Here is a 21,502-nt window from a genome sequence, read left to right on the forward strand (position 1 = left end):
ATCTGGATCAGCTGATAGTCAGCTGATCCCAGCCACAACAATGCTAACGCTGTAGCCGTTAATGTTTAACATTAGCCGTTGGTAGCTTGCCAACGTTTCTTTTTTCTTTCTTTCTTAACAGTCACTGAGCTACTATTTTTTCTTTTTAGTTCCAGGGCTACTTTGTGACGGAGTATTGTTTCACTCACCAAGGGTCTTTGATTTAAAACAGCAGGATTATTACTGTTCCAGGAGGGGTTTCTTCTTCTTTCTTTCTTTTTTTATTTTCTGTTGGTCTGTCTCTGACTCCGTCTGTCTGAGAGTGAGGGCACTTTGGTCTACACAGCCTTTTATATCGGGACTGTTGTTATGGTTACATTAGAAATATATAAATGTATCTATTTCGTTAATTAATAATTATTTATTAATTTGGATAATATAACCTAAATATAAATCAAGTAATGTAAATAAAATTATTATTTATTTATGTAATATGTTCAGTAACCAGGGGTTACATGTAACTTACATTTTCATCAAGTGCACATCTCTTTATGACAATTTGGCTGAGTTGTCAACACTGTGAGCATGCTTACAGGAGAGACTATAGCAGGAATGCACGTGATGTCATAAGATATGTTACTGTAGGTTATTCCCAGAAGAAAAATACAGTGCACTCAAAGACTGTTTGACTTGCTGGAAAACAGAAAACATGTCTAACATTTTTTTTTTACAAAAAAAAAAGATATAAATGGCAAATTGATTTTTACTATTCACAAAGACAACTGGGAATCCATACTCCAAAAAGTGGATTTACTGTGAATACTTTGTATCTGCTATGTCAGATTTCTGAGGGAAATTTTTTTATTGCACAATATTATGAAAAACCATAGACATAATAAACTATTTAGCATCTCCCATTGATATGAGTAAAGCTGCCTTTACATTTGATAGATAGATACATTTATTTGTCTTGAGTTTGTATTTTCTTTTGCTCCTTTCCTTTAGTTAATTGTGGTTTGTTATTTAATCGGTTCATTATTACTTTAAGTTTTTGTTTAATTTATTTATTACCTAATTATTGTAATTATGGGCATGCCGACCACAGCCGCTCACGGCGCTTTTGGTGTGAGCCCCCAGTAAGAGTGAATGCAATATAACCAGAGCCACCTCAGACATAACCAGAACCAACTTAGACAGAACCAACTGATGCTAACATCATGCTAAAATGCTAACATACTAGCATCAATAGCATTTTTGCTAATGTCGCATCACATAGACATGAACTCACTGTTTTTGTGCTCTATTAGCTGATGCTATGAGGTTATTATGCCGATTTCTGGAGGACTTTTGCTCGGCCGGACTATAACGTAGAGACATTGTTCAAATGTTCAAACTCACGGGACGCTTTGGACTACAACATATTAGCGTCTCGTTATGCTGGCTCCTATGGTTTTCGAGACATGACACTTTAAATTGGTCAGAATTTTAATGCTAATGATTGACATGCTGATTTTGGAGAGGTTTTGCTCGGCCAAACTTTATCGTACAGACATCGTTCAAACATTTAAAGACTCGAAACAGTTTGGACGACAGCATACTTAAGTGTCATTAGGGTGGCATTTAAAATTTTTGAGAATTTTCAACGTTAATTCTATCGTAATTTTAATGCTAATGAATACACATGCTGATTTTGGAAGCCTTTTGCTCGGCCATAGTTTATCGTACACACATCGTTCAAACATTTGAAGACTCGGGACGATTTGGACGGGTGGCAACATCCATTCCGAAATACCGCCATTCCGACATCTCGCTATTCCGACATCCCGCCATCCCACCATTCCGACATCCCACCATTCCGACATGCAAACGTCCCACCATTCCGACATCCCACCATTCCGACATTCAAACGTCCCATCATTCCGACAAGGCTTTCAGTTTAAGGAAATGTGCGTTACTCAACAGGCGAGTCCCTTCTTTCTGTTCATGCAATTTATATGTTTAACACATGTTTACAGATAATTAAAAACACAAAGTCTCGGCAACTGGAGGAGGAGAAGCAGACCGCGGTGGTTTTCAATCACACACTCCAATGCCACTTGTTTCAACTTCCGAAAATTTAATTCAGGAAAAAAAGGCTATGGACCAAAACGGCTCCATAACACGCACAAGAATCCAAAAGAAACGAAAGTTAACTAAAAGAAAACAAATACGCAGCATGAAGTGGTCAAAATTGGTTTTACGCATGCCTATGTGCGTCTGGCACATGCGTCTTCGGGCTCTCCCACGTTGGTTTGTGGATGAAAGCTATATGTTCAGCTGTAATGCCATGTAAAAACAATCTCTACATGACATTTACTCCCAGGTGTGACCAGTTAGGTCCTTAAGATATCAACAGGCTGTATAAAGCCTTGCGCAACGGCTGTGTGTTTGTGCCAAATGCGCAAAGCCCATCCGCGCTTCCCATAATTGGAGCGAGTACTCATAAATCACGTGAATTACATGAATAAACGTTTTTACTGCATTTTGTTGTGTTTTATACGTTCTATGCTGTCATTTCTCTCCTCTCCTATTGGCAAGGCAAGGCAGAGTGCTCGCAACTGTGTCCTGTGCAGTAGCCGTGATATCTGTAATTGCAATTATTACTTTTGCATATGATGACAGCGAGCAAAAGACGCATGGGCTCCGTGGAGAGCTCCGCTCCAGCTGGCTGCTGTGACAGCTCACTGACACTGTATTTCTGCTTAATCAGTTTCAGTCTCGCCAGAGTAACATTAATATCTGTATTTTTATATTTGACATTTCAGGGGATTTTGATAATAGATTATTAAAGTTTGTTTGCGAGGCTGATATGCCGGCGCAAATACGCGCGCCGGCATATCAGCCTTCATTAGTGTAAAATGTTTTGGGTAAAACATAGGCTATTAAAAGGAACTGTCGGAATGGCGGTATGTTAAAAAAAAAAAAACATACCGCCATTCCGACCATAGAAGGAAAAAAGTGTCGGAATGGCGGGACGTTTAATAAAAAATTAAGTGTCGCCATTCCGACAATTGGAGGCCAATGTCGGAATGGCGAGATGTCGGAATGGCAGCATGTAACCGATTTGGACTACAACATATTATTATGCTGGGATTTACAGTTTCTGAGAAATTGAACTTTAACTTGATGATATTTCAATGCTAATCGAGTGACGCGCTGATTTTGGAAGCTTGTTGCTTGGCAACAATTTATTGTAGAGCCATCATTCAAACGTTCAAAGATTCGGAACGCTTTGGACCACAACATATCGTAGCCTCATTATGCTGGGATTCACAGTCTTTGATAAAGTAAACTTTAACTTTATGCTAATTTTGAAGCTAATTGATTGACATGCTGATTTTGAAGGCTTGTTGCCTGGCAACATTTAATCGTAGAGACATTTAAACGTTGAAAGACCCGGGGTGCTCTGGAAGCAGGGAGTGTGGTTCATTATCAATCCTTTGCTGGGGGTGTGGTTTATCGGCCATCATTAACCACCCCAAACATAACCAGAACCACTACAGACAGAACCAGAACAACCCCAAACAATAACGGGTGTGGTTCATAAACAACCCATAAACAACCCTCAATCACCAGGGGGTGTGGTTTATTTGACCAATTTCCAGAAATTTTCTAGTTATTTCTTTTGCAGTTGCTGGTGGCTGGTGGTGGCGGTGCTGGTGTCTCGGTGGTGGCATCCTCCCTTCTGTTTTATTTGCTGTGTTTGGGAAGCAGATCTACCTAAGAGTGGGTATCTGCCACAAGGGTGATTTTGGTTGCTTTTCTTTATTTTGGTGGGACCCCCTGTTTGCACTAGCTGTTGTCCACTCACTTGGCCCCAGCATTAATTAGATTTTACTTTTGTGAGAATGTGATTCCTTTTAACAATACTTTTATAGACTAATAAAACTTGTATTTTTAAACGTTGAACCTTGTCTCATGCTGCCTGAGTGACTTACCTGTGTACCTTTAATATGGCAACCTAATTCTCTGGGTGCAATTCCCAGGGTGACGCTGTTGGTTTTCCTTGTTTTCTCTTTAGTTAAGACTAGTTTTATTTGGTTCCTCCTCCTCTTCGCCAGTTATATATCAAGGGGGATGATAGGAAAAGCTTGTTAGAGACCAAGATACAGGGGCAAAAATGTGCCTCAAAACTAGCACTACTGTACATGTGTGTATGTATGTGTGCAGACAACAACTGCAGTACAAGATTGTTAATGCGGCCCCTCACAACTCCAATCATAAACTCTGCTAATTCTGGAACCCAGATACTCAGAATAATAAAGGTAGATCACAGGGATCTTTTGTTTTGTAGATCACTTATTGATCTTTTCACTGCTCACAAAGAATGATTCTGTTTCATTTTCTTTTTGTACACTGTTGTAGAGTTATGGTTAGGAATTCCACATCTTTCCATACACATTGTCATGATTGTTGAAGCGTGGACCCCAGAGCGGAGACACAGAAATGGGCAAGGTGGAGGTGATTTAAAAAATAACTCACTTTATTGAGGACCTGAACACACAAATGTCACCTGCGGAAAGGACTGAAGCAGATCGGCAGCTGACTCACAGGTGAGCTCAGGTACATGACACAGATAATCCAAGGAAGACTAATCCAAAAACGTAAAAATAAATCCAAAACGGTAGTCATCCAAAACACACAAGACTATGGTTTAACACTGAAAACCAGAATGATCAATGATAATGCGGACTATCTGGCAAAGAATGGGAAAGATGACAAGGTATTTATACATGGAAAGTAATTAGGAACAGATAGAAAACGGGTGTGTCAGGGCTGCATATCATCCCTTCCTCCTGTTGGTGGAAGGAAAAACCAGGAATAGAAAAAACACTAAGCGGAACCTGGAGTTGCAGCCGTGGCTGTGACACACATATTTTAAGTGCAGCTGATTTTAGAAACAATAGAACAAAGTGCACAACAATAGTTTAAGAAGAAATTTGCTGATGGTTGTAATCTATAAACATTTTCTGCAGATATTGCAATAATACACCTTTGGCCATGATAATTGTACAGTGATAGTTGTTATTTTTTGAGGTCATAAAGTTAACTCTAGTAGAAGTGGCAGAAACACCACATGGCCTCCCATTCTGTAAACATCACCTCCCCTGCAGCTTTGCCACTTATGCTGGACTCAATGTCATCTGAAGTAAGTGGACTGACTGAGGTAAGAAGGGCTTCATACACCCTTTACTTGCCTTAATTGAGACAATTGCGTGTGTGGAGTGCCTCTGAGAGAAACTGACTGCTGGGTGATAAACATGCTATGCGAGATAATGTCAATGTTCTTCCAATGACATTTATAGCAGTCTAAAGAGTAGAGAATAGAATGTCTTTATTGTCATTGTACAGGTACAACAAAATTAAGGAGACGTAATATCCCCCCAAAGTGCCGTATAAAAATAAGAATAAAAAATGTATAAAATATTAAAAACACTGACATGTCCCATTCACAATCCCATTCACACTCAGTAAGAGTCACAATCAAAAAAATATTGCACATGAAATCGAATTATTGCACATAATATTTAATTATTGCACATGATATTTAATTATTGCACATGATATTGAGTTATTGCACTGATGTATTGCACATATGAAAAACACTCACATTTATTGCTTTGTTGTTGAGTTATTCAGTGCAAAGCCTCGACTTGGATGGACACATCACTAGTTTTTGATGATGGCTCTCATGTTGACGTGCTAGGTCAGGTTGTCCTCGAGCTGCACACACAGGGACCGGGTGTTGGAGTCATCTGCCATGTAAAAACAATCTCTCTCCATCTTCTTGGTGGTGTTCAGGACGAGGTTGTTCTTTGTGCACCACACTGGAACGGCTAAGTTCCACTTCATCCTGGTATGCCGACTCGTCCCCACCTGTGATGAGCCCCACCACAGTGGTGTCGTCAGCAAACTTTATGATGTTGTTTGAGTCTTTGTAGCCATCACTTGGTGGTAAAACTGGAATGTGGGTTCCATTGATGCACCCGATAATTTGTGGAATGTTGAACTTCTGTTTGAATCTGCTGGCTATGCTAATGGCTTTGTCTGTCGTGGGCACCTTGCTGAAGTTGTGTATGGCCGACGTAACCATTCCTGTGCAGAACTGGTACACCATCTTCATTACCGTTGATTTGTGGATGCCGAACTGGTTGGCCACAACTCTGTATTCGGCACAATTGGCCAATTTGTACAGAACAATGGCGACCCTCATTTCGAGCAGTATCGGTGCATGAACGGTCACCACCTTAGGCTTCATGACTCCTTCCATAATCCCACACAATTTGTTGAAGGACCTGCGAGTCATGCGAAAGTTCCTTTTCCAGTCCTCATCGTCATATTCAGTCAAAACCACTCTCACACCAGTCTTTGCTTCTGATCTTCATCTAGACTTTTCGTCGAGACCTTTGCGGCAGAGTGGAAAAGTTCAGTAACAACCTCTTGGTCTGTATTAAACTCTCTTGTATCGATCAGCGGCAGTGTCTTTCCTCCATAATCATCGCAATCAAGAGCGCCGTTGTGCATTGCATTTGTGCAATAACCATGCTGCCAAAAACTAAATATAGTGGGACGCAGCCTCATCTTGCGCTACTTATCTACTGTGGTATTGCATGCTTTGTGCCAGTGATTCGATTAATTCATGACCATGTAACAAAGGATAATTACCCTTGCTCAGATAAGGAGCATAACCCAACTATAGCTATAATCGAGTTAATCTCATCATGTAAACCCATTGAGTGTGGAGCCACCCCCCATGAGCTGTCATCTTACCATGTTGAAGGGGTTTCCGTGTCCCAATGAATCTGGGAGCTATTTTGTCCGGGGCTTTAAGCCTCAGGTAGGGTCACCCAAGGCAAACAAATCCTAAATGAGGGACCAGACAGACAAAGAACAGCTCATAAGACCCCCATGACGAAAAACAATTTTGAACGTTTTCTTTTGCCTGAACGTGGGTCACCAGGGCCTCCCCCTGGAGCCAGGCCCAGGGGTGGGCCCGACAGTGAGTGCCTGGTGGCTGGGCCTGTGCCCATGAGGCTCGGTCAGGTACAGCCCAAAGATATGATGTGGGTACCCCTTTAGACGGGCTCACCACCCGTGGGAGGGTTCAAGGGGGTTGGGTGCAATGTGAGATGGGTAACGGCTGAAGGCGGAGACCTTGGCCATCTGATCCTTGGCTACGGGCTGAGCTGAGCTGGTGCGCAAGGTTGAGAGGTTCCAGCTAGATATAGTTGGACTCATCTTGACACACGGCTTGGGCTCCGGAACCAGTCTCCTTGAGAGGAGTTGGACTCTCTTTCACTCTGGAGTTGCCTGTGGTGAGAGGCGCAGAGCGGGTGTGGGCATACTCATTGCCCCCTGGCTGTGTGCCTGGACATTGGGGTTCACCACAGTGAACGAGAGGCTAGCCTCCCTCCCCCTTCTGGAGGGGGGATGATTACTGACTGTTGTTTGTGCTTACGCACCAGACAGCAGTTTAGAGTACCCACCCTTGTTGGAGTTCCTCGAGGAGGCACTGGAGACTGCTTCTGCAGGATACTACCTCGTTCTGCTGGGGGACTTCAATGCTCACGTGGTCAATTGACAGTGAGAATTAGAAGAGGGTGATTGGGAGGACAACCCCCCTCGATCTGAATCGGAGTGGTGTTCTGCTGTTGGACTTCTGGGCTCTATATGGACTGTCCAAAACAAACACCATGTTCAGGCATAAGGGTGTACATATGTGCACTTGGCACCAGGACAACCTAGGCCGCAGTTCAATGATCGACTTTGTGGTTGTATCGTTGGACTTGCGGCTGAATTTCCTGGACACTCGGGTGAAGAGAGTGGCGGAGTTTTCAACTGATCACCACCTGGTGGTGAGTTGGCTCCGCTGGTAGGGGAGGATACCGATCAGACCTGGCAGGCCCAAACGTATTGTGAGGGTCTTCTGGGAACGTCTGGTGGAATCCTCTGTCAGTAGGAGCATTAACTCCCACCTCCTACAGAGCTTCAATCATGTCCCGGGGGAGGTGTAGGACATTGAGTCCGAATGGGCCATGTTCTGTGCCTTCATTGTTGAGACAGCTGACCGGTGCTGTGGCCGTAACATGGTTGGGGCCTGTCATGAGGGATGGACTCCATCAGGGCTGTCCTTTGTCACCGATTCTGTTCATAATTTTCAGGGACAGAATTTTTAGGTGCAGACAGGGCATTGAGGGGTCCGGTTTGGTGACCTCAGAATCGTGTTGTCGGGCTGTGATCTTCAGCTCTCACTGGAGCGGTTCGCCGCTGAGTGTGAAGCAGCTGGGATGAAAATCAGAACCTCCAAATCCGAGACTATGGTCATCAGCCGGAAAAAGGTGGAATGTCCTCTCCGTGTTGGGAATGAGATCCTTCCCCAAGTGGAGGAGTTCAAGTATCTCGGGGTCTTGTTCACGAGGGAGGGATGAATGGAGCAGGAGATTGACAGGCGGATTTGTGTGGCGTCAGCAGTGATGCAAGCTCTGCATGGGCCTGTTATGGGAAAGAAGCCAGAAGGCGAAGCTCTCAATTTACGTTCTTATCCTCACCTATGGTCACGAACTGTGGGTAGTGACCGAAAGAACGAGATCGTGATATAAGCGACCGAAAGGGGTTTCCTCCGCAGAGTCTCTGGGCTCTATCTTAGAGATAGGGTGAGAAGCTTGGTCATCCGGGAAGGGCAGAGTAGAGCTGCTGCTCCTCCACATCGAGAGGAGCCAGATGAGGTTGCTCGGGCATGTGGTTATGATGCTTCCTGGATGCCTCCATGGTGAGGTGTTCCGGGCCCATCCCACTGGGAACAAGAACAAAAGGCGTGGCAGGGCCGGATCAAAATACTTAACTATGACAAAAAACCAAGACTGTGAAATACAAAACAAGACTATGAATAAACGAAGAAACAGGACTCTGAGGCAGAACCAGACTTATCTCTGTGGCGAAGAATGGAGGGAGAGTGAGGTAAGGATTCTGCCATGACTGAAAGGAAACCAGAAGACTAAATACTGTGGAGGGAGTGATCAGTGAATGAGGTGCAGTTGTGAACAATGAGCCAGGTGACTTGAGTGAACCGAGGTGGCAGGGGAAAAACATGACTAGAACATAACTGAAAACATGATTAAACATAAACTGTGACAGATAAAACATAGACTGTGACAGTCTTGGCTTCTCTGCTCAAGCTGCTGCTGCCCCCGCAACCCGATCCCCGGAGAAGCGGTAGATGATTGATGGATGGAGCCACCTAGCGTAGCTAAATCCATTAGCCGCCCCCTAGCAGAACCCAAACAGCCGGGACCCCAGGGTGGCTGGATGACTGTCAGGAAGAGGAGTCATAGTCCTAAAGTCAAGCCAGTGGTTCACCATCAACTTGTTCACGTTTCAAATAGATTTTCCACACTCAGCGACGCACCCACTTAGGACAAAACCCTGGTAATTGGCTGCTCTATCATCATAAATGTGACATTAAAGACATCATGACCATAGTCAAATACTTTCCAGGGGCCAGAGTGGGCGATGTAGAATCCTATTTAAAACTGCTGACTAAGGATAAGCATAAATACAGTAAAATAGTCATTCACGTTGGTGGTAAGGACACCAATCGGAGGTCACTAAAATTAATGTTGCATCAGTGTGTAATTTTGCCAAAACAATGTCAGAGTCCGTAGTTTTCTCTGGACCCCTGCCAAATCTGACCAGTGATAACATGTTTAGCCGCATGTCCTTTTTCAATCGCTGGTTGTCTAGATGGTGTTAAGCAGACGTTGGCTACATAGATAACTGGCTATCTTTCTGGAGAAAACCTGGTCTGTTGAGGAGAGACGGCATCCATCCTACTTTGGAAGGAGCGGCTCTCATTTCTGGATATATGGACAAATTTATTAGTAAGCCAAAAACATGGCAACCCAGGGTTGAGACCAGGATGCAGAGCTGTAGTGTTACACTCTTCTCTGCGGCTTTCCACATGCTGCTACCCCCCAAACAAATAAACAGAAAAGGTGCAAATCCTCTTGTGCAAAAAACAAAACAAAAAGTTTAACTGAACAAAAAAAACTATTAAATGTGGTTTGCTGAATATTAGATCTCTCCTTTCGAAGTTTCTGTTAGTGAATGACTTGAATTGTGATCATCATATTGATATATTTTGTCTTACAGAAACCTGGCTGCAGCAGGAAGGTCATGTTACCATTAATGAATCAACTCACTATTTAAATGTTCACATTCCTCGAACCACAGGCAGAGGAGGAGAAGTGGCAGCTATCTTCAGATCAGGGTTACTCATCAGTCTGTTACTCATCAACTTTAAGATTAGGCTTAAAACTTTCCTTTTTGATAAAGCTTATGGATGGCTCAGGTGATCCTGAAACATCCCATAGTTAAGCTGCTATAGGCTTAGACTGCTGGGGGACCTCATCTGTCACACCTTTCCTCACTTTGCTCTTTTTTCCCCCCCGTTTAATTTCTCAAATGATATCATGTACGGGCTGCACGGTGGTGTGGTGGTTAGCACCATCACCTCACAGCAAGAGGGTTCCAGGTTCGATCCCTGCCTGGGGCCTTTCTGTGTGGAGTTTGCATGTTCTCCCCATGTATGCGTGGGTTCTCTCCGGGTACTCTGGCTTCCTCCCACCATCCAAAAACATGCATGTCAGGTTAATTGGTGACTCCAAATTGTCCGTAGGAGTGAGCATGCATGGTTGTTTGTCTCATTTGTCTCTATGTGGCCCTGTGATGGACTGGCGACCTGTCCAGGGTGTACCCTGCCTTTTGCCCGATGACTGCTGGGATAGGCTCCGGACCACGGATTGACGGTATAGAAAATGGATGGTTGGATATCATGTACAGGTGACATTATGGTGTGGTCACATAGGCGTGGTCATTGAGTTGTGTTTCCCTGTTCCAACAGGTATCCTTTGAATGGTGTTATGGCGTTTGTTGTCCCGTCTTTTCTGTCCTATGAAACCCCAGCTGGTCGAGGTGGATGGTCACCCTTCCTGAGTCTCGTTCTGCCAGAGGTTTCTTCCTGTTAAAAGGGAGTCGTTCCTTTCCACAGTCGCCTCAAGCATGCTCAGGATGGGAGATTGGACTGAAGAGACGTTTCGGGGCAATATGTTGGTTTCCTTAGCTTGGAAATTGTTTTTGAATTGGCCCTAAATTAATTAATTGGATTATTTTGAAATGAATTAATTGGATTTCATTGGATTATGATTGTTATGATTATAATGAATTGCACTCCAGTTGGCTTGAAATGGACTATATCATTTAAGTGCTTTGAAATTACATTTGTTGTAATTTGTCGCTATATAAATAAAACTGAATTGAATTCAAATTAATTGAATCTTGAAATGCTTGATGGAAACTAAAACATCCAGAGTAGGTAATTTTAAAAAGATTTGTTCCAACATTGAAAAAAAAAATGTTGAAACAAATCAACCAATAGTCATAGAAGAGAAATTGAACATTTATAAAATGGAGATGGACAGTGACTGACAAATGAAGAAAATGTGAAGAAATGAAAATGAGAAATGTTTCAAGTAAGCAATTGAACAAAGTGAAGTAAAGACAGTCACCTGCACCCTCACAGATCTACAATATTACTACTACAGTAATTATAAATAAGAATAACACTGCATACTGAATCATATAGTACAACCCTGAAGAGAAAAAACTGTGCAACCCAGCTGACAAACGCTGTCACAGACAGTAAGTATCTCCCTCAGGCAGGTTGTTGTCTCAGTAGGCTTCAAACCCGGAACCATCATCCCAAGTCCTCAGAAATCAGCATCTAGTGTTACTTACCTGTGTTATTATGAAATGCTTTGAATGATTTGTCATGGGCCACATTAAAGCCAGTTATTCTAATTTGTCCAACCTCTTTCCTTTTCTGGGTTTCTTCCTGTTATAGCAACTGAAGTGAGTGAGGCTCAGGAAAGGGGTTATTTAGGTGTCTTGTCCCTGTTATTCATATCCATATCGCTTACTTACATTCATAGATGTTTGTATGACTGGCATTTCTTGTCAGTGGTGAAACATGGTCTCAAACACATCATTTAAATTTGGATTTATAATAAGTTGATGTATTTTAACATATCACATGCAGTAATATTGCATTTAAACAGATTTTTATGTACAATAACTGATCTTGTCTGTCCCGTAACAAGCGTTTTTTTCTTTTTTGTAATCATCATGGATACAGTGTATCTTAATATAATTTTTTTATTATTCTTTAATTTTCTCTATTTCAAGGTTCAGGTGCTTTTCTTCAATGCTATGATCGTTCTCATATTAAAGTATTATGTAGAGACATAAAAACAACCTGAAGACTGCCACTTTGATGACCTTTCTTATGTGCACCGATGACCTTTTCTGAAGTGCTTGCTTCAGGCTGCTGTTGTTGATATTGTGGTCTGACTGTTAATTCCTGACCACAAGCATACAGCCTCTCTTAAAGGCTGGTGTTGGAATTCTATTTAAAGCATTGGGCCGCAGAGCATTTATGTTTGTCAAGGCTGATTTGCATTAGACATTGCTTTGTTCATTGACTATTATGACTGAAACACTAATCGCACCACAAGGTAAAGTAAGTAAAATTACAAAAGAAATCACAGATTTTTTCTTGTGAATCTAAAAGATTAAAAAAGATAACACTGTTTGTTTGATTTTAAAAACAGTTGTTGCGATTATGTTTTGGTACAAAAGCAGTGTCTACAAAAACGAGTCTTTAAGGACAAGTTAGCAAGAAAATTTTTGAAATGTTAAAAACAATATTACTTGAGGAAAAACTAGAAGAGATTTATACATCCGTCCCTCTACAGTAGAAAATATCATTAAACAATGCAAGGACACCCATAATCTTTGATCTATCAGAAACACTGTATAAGGAACTGCCATTCAACAATAGCTGATCAAATCACATATGTCACTGTGAATCTCTAAAAGGACAGAGTGACTAAAGCCTGCAATGGATAAGCCAGCTTGGTATATTAAACCTTTAGTTTCCTGGCTCCATGTGAGCATAAAATTAAACTTTGTGTCAGATATTTTTATTTGTGTTTTACAGACCGTCTTCTTACCGAGACAAATCCTTTGATGGAATACAATGGTTAAAAAGTTCAGCATTGCCTTAACTGTAGGAACTTAATGAATTAGGAAATGATGTGATGAAAAACAAATGTACATACATTTAATTTAATTAGCTTTCCTTTGATTTATATGTATTACAAGAAATGCATAAAAATATATTCATCCATGATTCTTCTCCTTTTCAGGTCTCAGGGGACCGGAGCCTTTCCAAGCCTGCACAGGGTACAGTATAAGACAGCATACATCATAAAGAGACTGCAAGTCTATGATAAAGGTAATCCATGTAGTCATACAGAAACTTTCATATTCTGAACAAATAGGTGACTAAATTAAATGTAACAACAACACCTTAATGATCCATAATATTATAATAACTCTCAATCATCCAATTTTGTTGACAAGGACAAAGACAGAATAATTTGCTTAAGAAAGAAATCAATATTTCCTGAAATGACCAGGTTAGCCATCACAGCGTGGTAAACACAGCGAGACCTGTGAAATGATGAGGCCACATTATTGCTTGCTTTGACAAAGTGATTGCGCTTTAATGCAGTGGGAGTTCAGGGGGAAGGGTAGTGCCAAGTATCCCAGCACCATTGCTTTGCACTACATTACTCCCCATCTAATCCCTATTAGCAGGTACAGATGGTGCTCCTTGTGCCACTTCAAGGTGCTCACAGCTGGCAGACCTGAACTATGAACAAACCTGAATCTTAGCCATTCACACAGAAGGCCAAATGAGGGAAGGTGAGTCCTCCAAGGAGCATGACAATAATAACCTAATAGCAGTTGAAGGATATCATAATTCTTTGCTTCAATTTCAACGTGAATTGTAACGCTATTTTTCTTATCAAGAACCATTACTTTTCAACAAAAGTGATGGTCAGTTGATTTTATACTGCATTTCTTTTCCATTTGAGCTTTTAAGGTAGGTAAACTGACATAACCACTTGGTCAGATTTAACCAGTTGTCTAGGAATAACAATGTAGTTCAGTTTGTCCACCACACCATAGGTTTTGATGATCCCTAGATCTTTCTTCCAGCAGCAACTTGACATTTGTGGGAAGGAGTGTGTTGCCTCAATGTATTGGAACAATTACCTGATGGCCTTGTGCATCAGGTTATAAATTACTTTTGTTGGGTTATAAACTGATAGAGTCAGCTAAATTTCACAGCAAAGAATGATATAGATATTTTAACATATCATCCACCCCTCCGGGACCCTAGACGTGATTAAACAGGTATAGAAAATTTACAGGCGACAACTTATTTTTTCTCTCCTTGAGAGTAAACTTTTGTTAGTATAAAGTCACTGCCAGTTCAAAAGACCCAATATAAAAAACAAAACTAGCATTTAGTTTTATTACCCTTATTTCTGAAAATTTGTCTTTCAGTAAGCCCTTTAGATGTGGAGGGAAAACTTACATTCCCCTTCAAAGTTATCCAGCATCGCCGTTCTGTATCTCCACCTTGCTTCAACTTTGGATGATGTGCATTTTTTCATACATTTAGGTGTCACCCATAATGGCATCCTGTAATGTAAACTATACACCCTACAAGTGGCAAATAAAGGGAAATAAGACTTGTATGAGTGTTTTCACAGCAAAGTAGACACCATTCTCAAGGGTCTCCTTTAAGACGCCACAAAATCCTCATAAGGAAGAGGGGATGAGACCGGGGGTGGATGAAAAAGCAACAAACATGCTTTCCAACATCTGTGTGCTCATGACGCAAGTTCACGACCAACATATGAAAATGTATTTCTTTTCACATTTTAGTTCAGTTAATACACCATTATGCTGGTTACCTTGGTTATATGAACACATTATGATAAAACATTGGGGGTATTCCAGAAAGGAGGTTCAACAAACTCTGAGTCTACCCCTGAACTCTGAGTTGACTTACTCTGAGATGGGAAACTGAGTATTTGGTTCCAGAACAGCTAATCTGCGTTAGTTCAATCAACTCTGAGTATGTTCACCCTGAGTTAAGCATGTGCATGATGACAATAAAAAGCCATCATCAATGGAGCCCCGATACCATCAGTCACCATGACAACAGAAAATAAAAGAGCAAGTTATTTCACTGCAATGGAGTTGGAGGTCCTTCTGCAGGCCTACGGCGAGTATGAGCACGTATTTCGCCGCAAACGTAATACAGCTGCAGCAGCGAAGGAGAGAGAGACGGCATGGGAAAAAATTGCTGTCTGAATCAACTCGTAAGTTTGACTGTACTATTCTATTGACGTAACATTTAACTGTAAGATCGTAGCATAGCCTATAGTTATGAATATAAGTAGGAATGAAATCTGATTTTCATTTAGGTGCAATCCAACAGGAGGAAAAAAGGACCTGGAAGCAGCTAAAAATTAAATATAAAAACAAATTTCACAAAGGTAAGGCATATATTGCACCCCACCTTGAATTGACTTAGGCTATTTAAAAAAAGTAAATATTAATTCAGTAGCTACTTGAAATAGTAAATTAAACCCCTAACAAGATATTGTTTTTACACGTCCTCTCACTTAATATCCCACTAGTAGACACTTGATACAAACACATTTTTATTTTATACCTATTGAAGTAATTTAAAATGTGATGCTGTAGCCTACACCAACACTCCACTTCCAATCCACTTAAAAAAGAAACACTGAGTTCTGCTCAGCAAACAGAAAGAAGGCAGAGGCCCACAAAACGGGTGGAGGGCCACCTCTACCACCTCTGACAGAGGCTGAGGAGCTGGCCCTCAGCCAAAACAGTGGTCGCCCAGTGGCTGAAGACATTCCCGGGGGAAGTATACATTTATGTCTTTTTGATAAATATATATATATACACCCACCCAACAGTTATGGATGGTGTCATCTGCCAAGTTCAGCCTCTGACTGAAACAATTGTAAACCCTGCAGCTGTAAGTATTCCATACTCAGATCTGGACTCAGATGGTAGAATTCTGAAACAGTAGATTTTCCTGCATCACAGAAGGATGATGATGATGAGGAAATGCTGTCTGCTGCCACAGGGAGAGATCCAGAGGAGCCTACTGAAGTGTGTCCTAATATTATGTATAGCTACTGACAGTGCTCTACCCATTGACATTCCTTTACATTCTTGAGTGGAATTTGGAGTTTGACATGTACACTGAAGTGATGAGCATAGATAATGGCTAACTAGCACATTCTTGTCCTTTAACAGAACACGGTTGAGCATCGCCAAGAGGAGTGTCCATCAACGTCCACAGCACAGCTTGACACAGTGAGATTTTCGGTCAATGCCATGTTAAATCTGTATATAGAACTGGAGGAATTAAATGTCGTCCATATGTTTCCCAGTTACCGGTAAAGGAGTTGTACAGGGTGCACCTGATTTAAAAAAAAAAAACTAAAAAAAATAGAAAGAAATGGTGTACCTGGTAGAAAAAAACGACCTTGAAATTCTATTACTGGAACGCCAGTTGAGGTGGGTGCATTGTCATGGTGAAGCAGGTCAATATGTGAAAAATGTTAATGTTTGGAACTATATTACAAATCCTGACTGTTGCTTTTGTACTTCTAGGGAATAAAGAAGAATCAAATCACATGTGAATTTGTCTGTATTTTATTTAGACTCTAAAGTAATTTCGGGTGATTATGTCCCTTACAGCGCTTCCATCCTGGACAGCTGCAGGGTGGATGGGATGGTCATACTCAGGGTCATTAGTTTGTATGGCAGGGTGCTGCTCTTCTCTAATAATTGCAATATAATCGAGAATAACACATGCCACAATGATGTCACATGCCCTCTCTGGGGTGACCCTGAGCTTACGCAGGCACTGGAACCGGGATTTGAGTATGCCTATGGCCATCTCAATCCGGGCTCTAGTCCTGCAGTAGGCCGCATTAAAACATGGTTGGGGCCCCAACTCAGGGTCAGAGTAAAGGGTCAACAGAGAGGGCTGGTATGGATAACCTCGATTTTCCCAGGCCAATTGGCTTCTACATTTGTGATGATGTAAGCTGCATCACATATAATCTTCATAGTACAGAGAATGACATGAGTTAGTTGTATTGTAAAGTATACATTTTCATGTACATATTTTTTAAGATGGTAAGTTACATATCTGGACATTGAGGCTGTGAAAGGATTTTCTATTCACATAGTTCCTGCAGGCACAGTAATAGGCAAGGCAAGTTTATTTGTATAGCACAATTCAACGACAAGGTGATTCAAAGTGCTTTACAGAGACATTAAAAGAGAAGAAATAAAAAGCATGATTTAAAATTTAAACAAAAGAAAGAAATAAGAACAATAGATAAAATCAGAAAAAAATTATATATATGAAAGACAAAATCAATAGTTAAAATATGATTCCGTTTTGAAACTCAAGCCTATTCAAATGAAGCTGAAAATAGATGTCTTCAACCTGGACTTAAATACACTGAGTGTTTCAGCTGATCTGAGGCTTTCTGAGAGTTTGTTCCAGACATGTGGAGCATAGAAGCTGAATGCAGCTTCTCCATGTCTGGTTCTGACTCTGGGAACGGATAAAAAAAAAATGGATCCAGATGACCTGAGGGGTCTGGAAGGTTCATAGTGGGTCATGTATTTTGGTCCGAGTCCATTCAGAGCTTTGTAGACCAGCATCCAAACTTTTAAGTCTATCCTCTAATGGCCAGGCAGCCAGTGTAAAGACTTCAGAGCTTGATTGATGTGGTCCACTTTTTTTTATCTTAGTGAGGACTCAAGCAGCTGAGTTCTGGATGAGCTGCAGTTGTCTAACTGACTTTTTAGGTAGACCTGTAAAAATGCTATAACAATAATCAAGCCTACTAAAGATGAATGCATGGACTAGTTTTTTCAGGTCGTCCTGAGACATCAGATCTTTTAACCTTGATATATTCTTAAGGTGATAGTAGGCTGACTTTGTTATTGCCTTAATGTATTTGTCCAAATTTAGCTCTGAGTCCATCACTACACCCAGATTTCTGGCTTGGTTGGTAGTTTTTAGGTTTATAGATTGAAGCTTTGAGGCGACTTTCAATCGTTTATCTTTGGCTCCAAAGACAATTACCTCAGTTTTGTTTTTGTTTAGCTGGAGAAAGTTGTGGCACATCCAGTCATTAATCTCCTCAATGCATTTACCAAGAGCCTGTACAGGCCCTCGGTCTCCTGGTGACATTGTAATATATATCTGTGTGTCATCTGCATAGCTATAGTAGTTTATTTAGTTGTTTTTTATAATCTTTGTCAGTGGGAGAATGTAGAAGTTAAACAGAAGAGGTCCCAGGATAGAACCTTGGGGAACGCCACATGTGATTCTTGTCTGCTCAGATGTAAAGTTACCTATTGACACAAAGTACTTCCTGTTCTCTAAGTATGTGTTAAACCAGTTTAGTACAGTTCCGGAAAGACCAGCCCAGTTCTCCAGTCGTTTGAGTAATATATTGTGGTCAACTGTATCAAAAGCAGCACTGAGTTCCAGTAAAACTAAGACTGACATTTTTCCACCGTCTGTATTCAGGCATATGTCATTAAACACTTTGGTCAGAGCAGTCTCAGTGCTGTGGTGCAGTCTAAAGCCTGACTGGAAGGTATCATAGCCGTTATTTTGCTTTTTTAATGATCTTACTTAAAAATGGGAGATTTGAGATGGGCCTGTAGTTGTTCATTTGCGTCTTGTCGAGATTGTCCTCTTTCAGCAGAGGTTTAATTACAGCTGTTTTTAGTGGCTCTGGAAACACACCTGACGTTAAGGACAAGTTCACGATCAGTAACGGGTCTGACTCCAAAATCTTTGAGACCCCTTTGAAAAAACCTGTTGGCAGGATGTCTAAACAGCAAGAGGAGGAGTTCAGGTGACATAAGATGTCCTCCAGGTCTTTACTGTTAATGGGTTGAAACTGTGTCATGGTGTTTAAACCGGTTTTCGGTGGACACGGTACATATGCTGAACCTGCTGCTGATGTACCAACTGCTTGTCTAATATTTTGGACTTTGTCTATGAAGAATTTGGCAAAGTCATTGCAGGCAGAATGAAGCTCAGTTGCCACTGACACAGGAGGGTTTGTTAGCCTGTCAACTGTGGCAAATAAGGCTCAAGCATTATGGTGATGATGTCAGAGAAGTAGGATTGTAAGAGTAAGAGTGGTTTCTCTTTATAGATGTCATAATGAACCTGGAGATTTGTTTTTCTCCATCTGCGCTCAGCTTTCCGACACTCTCTTTTCCCATTTTTCCCATTTTTCAGTGTGGAATTTCGTCATGGTGACTTCCTCCTTCCAGAGATAAACTTCACCTTAATGGGAGAAATAGTATCCATAACATTTCACATTTTAGCACTGAAGCTACTGACGAGCTCACTGACTGAACCCCCAGACAGGACAGGTGTTAAAGAGAAGACCTGGTTAAAGAGCTCACTACTGTTTTCAGTTATACATCGTTTTGAGATCACTGCCGTTGAGACATTTGTGTGCACTGAAATCGTACTCTCAAAGAAAACACAGGAATGGTCAGACAGGCCCACATCAACAACAGTAATCTTTGAAATGCTCAGACCCTTAGAGATCATTAAGTCTTGAGTGTGCCCCCTATTATGCGTGGGCTCTGTTACATGCTGAGTCAGCCCAAAGTTGTCCAGAGTGTTACTCAGGTCTTTAGTCCCTTTGTCCTGAGGGTTGTCCATATGGATGTTAAAATCACCAACAATAATGACACAGTCAAAATCAACACAGATCATAGACAGCAGTTCACTGAGGTCATCAGAAAAATTGGCACAGTATTTGGGGGGCCTGTAAACATTCAGAAACAGGACTCTGGATGAGGCCTTCAGCTGTATAGCCATATATTCAAAGGACTAAAAACTTCCAGGAGATAACTGCTTACATTGAAATGATTAATTCAATAAGACTGTGACCCCTCCTCCTCTCCTGCTCACTCTGGCCTCGCTGATAAAACTATAACCAGGAGGGGTGGACTCAATGAGAACAGCAGCACTGTTATTTTGTTCCAACCAAGTTTCAGTTAAAAATATAAAATCCAGGGTGTGCTCCGTGATACAATCATTAATTAAGAATGTTTTCCCTGCTAAAACCTAACATTTAATAAAGCCAACTTAAGTGTTTTAGAGGTATTATTTGCCCCCTCGTGTTTGAGAGCAGTCTGTGGCACACAAGGTATGATTACTTTATTTAAAGATCTTTTTGAGTGCAACTCTCTGTGTTTTGACTGGGCCACATTTCTCCTTCTGTCACCTAAAAGTACAGAAATTTTAAAATATTCTAATAAACAGGGTCCCAGCTGGGAAAAGTCACAACTGTCAAAATCTACACAGCCTGGACCCTCCACACATCACACAGCAGAGACAGAACATGATGGCAGCATGGAGGGACAGGAGGGGATGGGGCTGGGCTCCGTCGCTTCGGCTGCTCTAGTAGGGGCGGGGCTCGGCGGGGAACCTTTGGTCGCTCTGGTGGGGGGTTTATGGGGGTGAAAGTCCCGTTTCAGAACCTCAGATTGTTGCTTGGACAGATTGTTTGACCCTGTATGTAGAACAATGTTTGTCACAGTTGGATATTCATCTGCAATTCCAAGAATTCTCTCCTTCAGATCGTTAACCATATCCCAAGGAAAGCAGAGGACTGTAGTGTTCTTACCACACATACTTTGAACATCATTTACGGCAGAGTCACCCACAGTTAGAGTTTTTAGTTTGGCCATGTTTTCCTTAGTTTCTCTTGCCCTGCCATCAGGTTCATCCATGTCACCTGTGTTTCTTTCCTCAGCTGCACTCCATCACCAATCACCCCCCTCAGTATTTAGCTTCCAGTTTTTCCATGTTTCTTCGCCAGATTCTTCTGTCACATTGGGTTGGGTGTGATGTGTGGCGTGGTGAAGTTATGGCACGGATGCAGATATTTCCCAAAGAAAAACTTGATTTATTTCAAAAGTCCAAAGAAACAAAAGGCGCAGCTGAGCCGGATTACTCAAAAAAATGAACCCGAAAAACTTGACAAAACAAAACCCTGAAAAAACCTAACACAAGGACAAACATGAAAAAGAGCACGAAAGACTATGGCATGGATGACGGTGGAGACTGTGGCTATGGAGACTGTGGTGCTGGAGAGATGAGGGAGGAGGTGTTCACGGCAGCTAGCTGTGCAAGCCCCAGTTCCAAAAGCTCCATCGTGGCTATACGGTTGACCCTGCTGGCCTCCTTCCAGATATGCCTCACCCCATTAATCATGGTGTGTACTGGCTTCTGATGAAAAAAGTTTAAAAGGTCATCTGTTACCTTTCGTCTCTGCTGTGCCCTGGATTTCGCCCCTCGCAGGTCCAGAGGGCACTGGCCAACTCCCAACTCGCCTCTATATCTGCCGCGTCCATTATAAGGCCAGATTCTTCTGTCATGTTTGGGTGACTTGACTTGACAATA

Source organism: Leuresthes tenuis, unplaced genomic scaffold (assembly GCF_036924035.1).
Source record: "Leuresthes tenuis unplaced genomic scaffold, fLeuTen1.0.hap1 SCAF_12, whole genome shotgun sequence".
Lineage (NCBI taxonomy): Eukaryota > Metazoa > Chordata > Actinopteri > Atheriniformes > Atherinopsidae > Leuresthes > Leuresthes tenuis.